Source organism: Prionailurus bengalensis, chromosome B2, assembly GCF_016509475.1.
Source record: "Prionailurus bengalensis isolate Pbe53 chromosome B2, Fcat_Pben_1.1_paternal_pri, whole genome shotgun sequence".
Classification (NCBI taxonomy): Eukaryota; Metazoa; Chordata; class Mammalia; order Carnivora; family Felidae; genus Prionailurus; species Prionailurus bengalensis.
In genome coordinates, this window is record NC_057349.1 from 123,595,460 (window position 1) to 123,603,464 (window position 8,005).

Consider the following 8,005-nt stretch of genomic DNA (forward strand, 5'->3'; position numbering starts at 1 on the left):
TTGGCTAAGGTCATGATCTCACAGTCTGTGAGTTTGAGCCCCACATGGGGCTGTGTGCTGACAGCTGAGAGCCTGGAGCCTGCTTCAGATTCTGTGTCTCCCTCTCTCTCTGCCCCTCCTCCGTTCACTCTCTCTTTCTCTCTCTCAAAAATAAATAAACATTAAAAAAAAATTATTTTTAAAATCTATGCCTCAAAGTGCTTTAGAAAGTTGCTCCTTGGAGCACCTGGGTGGCTCAGTCAGTTAAGTGTGTCTTGATTTCAGCTGGGGTCATGATCTCCCAGTTCATGAGTTTGAACCCTGCCCCGGGTTCCTCGCTGATGGTGTAGAGCCTGCTTGGGATTCTGTCTCTGCTCTGCCCCTCCCCTGCTAGCTCTCGTATCTCTTTCTCTCAAAATAAATAAATAAACATTAAAAAGAAAAAAAGAGAAAGAAAAAAAGAAAGAAAGAAAGAAAGAAAGAAAGAAAGAAAGAGAAAGAAAGAAGAAAGAGAAAGAAAGAAAGAGGGAGGGAGGGAGGAGGGAAGGAAGGAAGGAAGGAAGAAAAAAAGAAAGAAAGGGAGGGAGGGAGGAGGGAAGGAAGGAAGAAAGAAAAAGAAAGAAAGAAAGAAAGAAAGAAAGAAAGAAAGAAAGAAAAGAAAAAGAGAGAGAGAAAGAAAGAAAGAAAGAAAGAAAGAAAGAAAGAAAGAAAGAAAGAAAGAAAGAAAAGAAAGAAAGTTGTTCCTAGAAACATAAATAGGAAGCCTGGTTGAGTACACAGTTCAGTGCCCAAGACCTAAGGCAAGGACTTCATCCTAGTACCATGCCTGGTACCTAGAAGGTGCTCTGTAAATATTTGTTAAATGAATTAATGGTCTGGGGGAACAGTACAACTTTTTTTTAAATGTTTTATTTATTTATTTATTTATTTATTTATTTATTTATTTGAGAGAGAGAGAGAGACAGAGAGAGAGCAAGTGAGCAGGGGAGGAGCAGAGAGAGAGGGAGAGACAGAATCCCAAGCAGGCTCCATGCTGAGTGAGAGTGCAGAGCTCGACTCTGGGCTCTGTCTCACGACCTTGAGATCATGACCTGAGCCGAAATCAAGAGTCGAAAGCTTAACCAGCTGAGCCACCCAGGGATCCCAACTCTTTTTAGTCTTAAATTGTTTTTGAGAAGCCCCCTAACGAGGACACTGCTTTCTTAACATGAATACAATGTAAGGAACAAGGAGCTCAGACACATCCTTACAGCTGTCGCGATGATGAGGCTCGTCAATCTGTTTCACGCTTCCCTCCAGAACTAGTGACATCACACTAAGTACAGTTCAGTAAAAGCAGGTTCACAGTGGGCGCTCTCTGTATCAGCCAAATTTTAAATAGACCTTTAAAAACACCTAACCAGATCACATTTACTGTGTGAATTTACGTTTACAATGAAATAAATTACTTATTTATTTTCCTTGTAGAATGCGAGAGAGTTTATTAAAATAATCTGTCATGTATCTTTTGAAGCAGATACTTGTGATTTAAAAACTACCATCTCTCTTGATCTTCCCCCCTCAATTTGTAGGATGTTAGAGATGTGTGGAACAGTAACTCTGTAATACTGAACTCAGATTCTTAGAGTCTCACAATATGAGAGAGTTTGGGTTTATCCAGTGGGTGCCCTGGAGCTAAGATTGGAAAACTAGAAGGAAAGGGGCTGGATTCTCTCCTGAAAGAGAATTCCCGAGATTTTTAACTTCTTGGTAGTTCACAAGCCGGGCAGTATCTGGACAGCATTTGTGTCTTAGCTGTTGAGCTCTTAGCTTTCATCCCTCCTGCCTCCCCAACTTCTTCTGTGATCTGGGCACAATGTGAGATGATTTCTGTATGTTATTTCTTTGATTTTTATAATGTCCCTGAAAGGAAGCCCTCCCAGTTTTCCAGACAAAGAAATGAAGGCCCTCAGGAGTCCTAAGAGCCAACAGGTATGAAGCTGGAATGTGAAACTTGCTCTGACTGGATCCGAACCCGTGGTCCTGCCACCTAGCCTTCCTTTCCTAGGAATAACAGAAATTGGCCCACAGAGAAGTAGTAAACGTGTGGAACTCTCTGGTGACTAGCTCTTGAGAGAGCTTCTCTGAGAGAAGCGACAAAATGGAGTTTTCCAAGTCAAAATTGCTAAGAACGTGCCCCAGGGTTTGGAGTGACCCTACCAAGGTATGTCACCCCCAGGGACATCCAGGCTGAGAGCCTACTGTCTCTTCTGCCCATGGCACTTTTTTTTTTGTTGTTAATTTTTTTTTCAACGTTTATTTATTTTTGGGACAGAGAGAGACAGAGCACGAACGGGGGAGGGGCAGAGAGAGAGGGAGACACAGAATCGGAAACAGGCTCCAGGCTCTGAGCCATCAGCCCAGAGCCTGACGCGGGGCTCGAACTCACGGACCGCGAGATCGTGACCTGGCTGAAGTCGGACACTTAACCGACTGCGCCACCCAGGCGCCCCTGCCCATGGCACTTTTTAACTGACCAACTTGGCTATCCTTTGGCTTCTCCCAAAATGAACTCAATGATTTCTTAGCAGGCCTCTTGTTGAGTGAGATAATCCACTTAAATATTTTTTTGCTTCAGAGATATGCTGAAGTCTATGTCTCCTGCCTCCCCCAGCCAGGTCTCCCCACAGCTCAGTTTCTTCTAACCAAACCCAACTTTCTCGTTAATGGGCTCCTCTGGCACATGCTTTCCCACGTGCCAATACTCTCCACCCAGGCGCTCAAGCTAAAGACCTAAATCCCATTCTTGTGCCTTCCCTTTTCCCCACCTCTCCACTCGAAGATGCATCACATAAGTCCTGCCCCTTTTCTCCCCTAAAATACTTCTCCATTCTGTCCCCGGCCTTCAATCCAACCACTGCTGCCCTGGTTCATGCCATTGTTAAGTTTTCTCTGGACAACCCCAGCAGATGATCCAATCCCTTCCCAAATGAGGTATCTGTTTCTAGTTTTGTGCCCTTGGAGCAATCCTCCCCAACACAGCTGCTGGAGATGGATCTAGAAATGCAATCTGATGACATCAATCAGAGTGTAAAACCTTTCTCTGCCTATAGGATTGCCCTCAGGAAAAAGTTCAAGCTCACTCGTCAGACTGTGGTCCTTTGGGGCTGGCCCCTGCCCCTCTGCAGCATCGCATCTGTCCTTGTGGTCACCAACTTTGTGCTCCACACCCGTGGGCTCACAGGCTCCCCTAAATAAATAATGCAAGTTTTCATTTCTGCCTTTGTTCAAGGCAGTGTATGTGCCTGGATTGCCCTGTTCTTGGCTCAGTGAATCATTTTTTATTATAGTTGATACGTGATATTACATTAGTTTTTAGGTATATATTGGTTTGACAAATTCTTATCCATCATTTGAAAGTCATGTGAAATGACTAAAGAAAAGGACTGATAACATACAAAAATTAAAATAACAAAAGGTATTTGTAACATATGTAACAAATGGTTTAATACCCACAATTTAAAGAGCTCTCAAAACTCACTGAGACAGCCAAACATAAAAGTGGACAAAGGATATCAATAGATAATTGACAGATGTAAAAATGCAAATGTTTAATACAATTAAAAAAAAATACCCAAACTTTGTCTAATTTGATGATAAAGAAATGCAAATTAAAAGATTTGATTCTATTTTTTTGCTTTTCAGTTTGGCAAACAATAAAATATTGCTAATATCCAATATTAGTGAAAGTGAGAGCACTGTTACATACCTTTTTGGAAGGCAATTTGGCAATAAAAAATTTAATTTTTTTCAACTTTTTTACTTAAATTCTAGTTAGTTAACATAGTGTAATATTCTTTTCAGGAGTAGATTTTAGTAATTCATCACTTAATATGACATCCAGTGCTCAACACAAATGCCTTCCTTAATGCCCCACACCCATTTAGCCCATCCCCCCCCCCCCATCAACCCTCGGTTCTCTATCATGAAGAGGCTCTTATGGTTTGTTTCTCTCTCTTTCTTTTTCTCCCTTCTTCCTATATGTTCATCTGTTTTGTGTCCTAAATTCCACATATGGGTGAAATCATATGGTTTTTGTCATTCTCTGTCTGACTTATTTCACTGAGCGTAATATCCTCTAGCTCCATCCACATCATCGCAAATGGCAAGATTTCATTCCTTTTGATGGCTGAGAAGTATTCCATTGTGGGTATATATGCCACATCTTTATCCATTCATCAGTCGGTGGACATTTGGACTCTCTCCATAGTTTGGCTATTGTGTTTGTTTATTTTTGAATTTTTTTTTAATGTTTTTATTTATTTTTGAAGGAGAGAGAGAGACAGAGCATGAGTGGGGGAGGAGCAGACAGAGAGGGAGACACAGAATTCGAAGCAGGCTCCAGGCTCTAAGCTGTCAGCACAGAGCCAGATGCAGGGCTCGAACCCACAAACTGTGAGATCATGACCTGAGCCGAAGCTGGATGCTCAACCGACTGAGCCACCCAGGCGCCCCAATGTTTGTTTACTTTTGAGAGAGAGAGAAAGAGACAGTGCGAGTGGGAGACGGACAGAGAGAGAGGGAGACATAGCATCTGAAGCAGGTTCCAGCACAGAGCTCGTCATCGCATGGCTGTGAGATCATGACCTGAGCCGAAGCTGGATGCTTAACCAACTGAGCCACCCAGGCGCCCTGGCTATTGTTGATAATGCTGCTATAAACATTGGGGTGCAGGTACCCTTCGAATCTTCATTTTTGTATCCTTTCAGTAAATATCTAGCAGTGCAATTGCTGGATCATAGGTTAGTTCTATTTTTAACTTTTCGAGGCACCTCCACACAGTTTTCCAGAGCAGCTGCACCAGTTTGCATTCCCACCAACAATGCAAGAGGGTTCCCCTTTCTCTGCATCCTTACCAACACTTGTTGTTTCTTGTGTTGTTAATTGTAGCCATTCTAACAGGTGTGAGGTGGTATCTCATTGTGGTTTTGATTTGTATTTCCCTGAGGATGAGTGATGTTGAGCATCTTTCATGTGTCAATTAGCCATCTGGATTTCTTCTTTGGGAAGATGTCTATTCATGTCTTCTGCCCATTTCTTAACTGGATTATTTGCTTTTTGGGTGTTAATAAGTTCTTTATAGATTTTGGATGGCAATAAAGATTTTAAGTTACAGACTCAGCTGTTCCAGTCCTAGGATTCCCTGTCTGTACCCTGACACCCCAAATACTCACAGAGTATGTAAGAACAAATGCCCAAGAGTATCCATTACATCATTGTTGGGTAAAATCTAGATGCCTGTCTACAGAGGAAAGGTTATACTATAGAACAGTCATTTAAAAGAATAAGATAGAACTATGGAAAGACACCCTGCTATTAATATGTGTATTAGTTATCTATTTCTGTGTAACAGATCACCCCAAAACATAGCAGCTTAAAACAAACATTTATTTATCTTAGAATTTCTATAGGTCAGGAATCCAAGCGTAGCTTAGCTGCGTTGTTCTGGCTCAGACTGTCTCAGGACAGTGCAGTTAAGCTGTCACCTGGGTCTGCAGGTATCAGAAGCTCAATAGGGGCTGAAGGATCAGCCTGGATCAACCTGGTCGTTAGCAGGCCTCACATACTCACCAGGTGGGACCCTCCACAGGTGGCCTGAGTGTCCCTATAACATGGCATCTGGCTTCCTCCAGACTGAATGATAAAAGAGAAAGAAAATTCAAGACAGAAGCTTCAGTCTTTTATAACCGAGCCTCGGGGAGTGACACCATCACTTCTGCTGTGTCCTATTGGTCACACAGACCAGCCCTGGTAAAAAGTAAAAGGGTTAACCAAAGGTGTGAATGCGAGGAAGCAGAGATCTTAGGGGCTTGTTATCACAGTATCTTAAAAAAAATTTTTTAATGTTTATTTTTGAGAAGAGAGAGAGAGAGCGTGCACGAGCTAGCGGGGGAGGGGCAGAGAGAGAGAGGGAGACACAGATTCCGAAGCAGGCTCCAGGCTCTGAGCTCTCAGCACAGAGCCCGATGTGGGGCTCGAACTGATGAACCTCGAGATCGTGCCCTGAACCGAAGTAGGATGCTTAACCAACTGAGCCACCCAGGTGCCCCACAATATGCTTTTTAAAATAGCAAATTATAGACAAATATGTAAAAGTCCTAATTTTATTATTTTTTAAAAGGGGATTCTGTTTGTGTAAATATATATACATAAAAAACTTAAAGGTTTACACCAGTACCCCCCAGCTCTGTGCAGTGGGGTTGGTGTGGGGTTGGTGGTGGGGAATATTGAAGATAGCATTTTAGTTATTGTTATAAAGTTTGTTTTCCTTTTACATACTATAATGTGAATGGGTTACTTTTTAAAAATTTATTTATTTATTTATTTTGAGAGAGAGAAGGTGCACAGGGGAGGAGAAGAGAGAGAGGGAGAGAGAGAATCGCAAACAGGCTCTGAGTGGAGCTCGATCTCACGAATTGTGAGATCATGACCTGAGCGAAAATCAAGAGTCTGATGCTTTAACCGACTGAGTCACCCAGGCGTCCTGAGAATGGGTTACTTTTACAATTAAAAATAATGAAATAAGAACATATTTCCTCCTCCAGGAAGTCTTCTCTGATACCCCCTTCTAAAGCTGATATTGTTTCCCTCCTTAGCCGTCTCTTGTTTCTGCCACACGACCCCACTGTTGCATACGCATCATTGTGTTGCCTCACCTGCACCTGCGAATTCCTGAGAACTAAGATGAGCGCTCATCTTTAAATCCTCTGTGGCTAACCAAGTGCCTGGCCCAAAATACTTGCTCTGTATGTTTGCCAAATCAATGAACTGAAGGATTTATTTAATGCCATCAGTATGTATTAGGTAGCTCCAAAGATAATGGAGCTTGAGTCTAGACCCTTGGTACCAGTAGGTCAAATAGCTTTTTGACCTTCAGATCTACATTCTCGTTCAATTAACCTTGCTAAACATAGTATTCTTGTTTTTCCCATTTTTCTTTAGGAGATATCTAGTAATTGGTGTGGCTGATGGTATTAATTTTTTTTAAATGAAAGCCCTAATGGAAAAGAATTATATGCAATAAAGTGGAGAAAATGAACTGTTTCATGCCAATGTAGGTTTCAAATATTAAGCAAAATTTTCTTGCCTAAATGAGAAGGGTGAGATAGCTGAATCAGCCCCAAATCTTTTACCTAATGTTAGTATCACAAATGGAAGCAATTATAATTGCTGGCAGAAATGAATCATTCCCAAACTAGGTCTACGCAGACAGGTCTTTATTATGTTCACTTAAGATGGCTTAAAGAAACCATCCTTTAATTGGAATGGTCCCCAGAAGCAGAGATCTGGTATTCGCTGATTTCTTTAAAGAGTTAATCTTCAAAGTTTTTTTTTTTTTTAAATCTGAGTATACTTTGTATGTTTTGTATATATGCTTATACTACACACATGGGGTCCCTTGCTTCAGACCCGGTTTCCTCAAGAAAAGAACATCTCATGAAAAACAGAATCCGTGAAGCAGCCACTAGTGTGTAACCATAGCTATTAGCAACAGAAACAAAGAATTTCCCAGGGAACCGGAAGCATAGGTTTCAGTACATTGCTTTCCAGAGGTATTCCTGGAAAGTTGACACACTGAGCCATTTGTAAGCATTTTCTTGAGTGTCCACTTGAAGGGGGGGGGGGGCGGGAAAGTGGCCCTACCAGGCGCTGGGCACGTGAGCTGGAGGACTGGTTGAGACCTAGGTCTCTCCCACCAAAGTGAGCTCCCAGCTCCTGGAAAGCTGGCCCAGAATAAGGACTGTGGTCATGCTGCCAATACCGGATGTAAATTATTTTTCTGCTCTGGTAAAAATTGTCGCGGCTTCAACATCTGGGCTGGAAGTGTCTCCTTCAGCACAGAGGTGGAAGTGTGGAGGAGAAGAAAGAATCACCAAGGAAATGGTTCGTGCATAATAGTTCGTGCAGCAGTTCAGGGTTAGGAGGTTGGGATCCTGCTGCAGGTGGGTGGTTAAGAAAAGTGAACGAAAGGGAGGGGTGGTTCGAA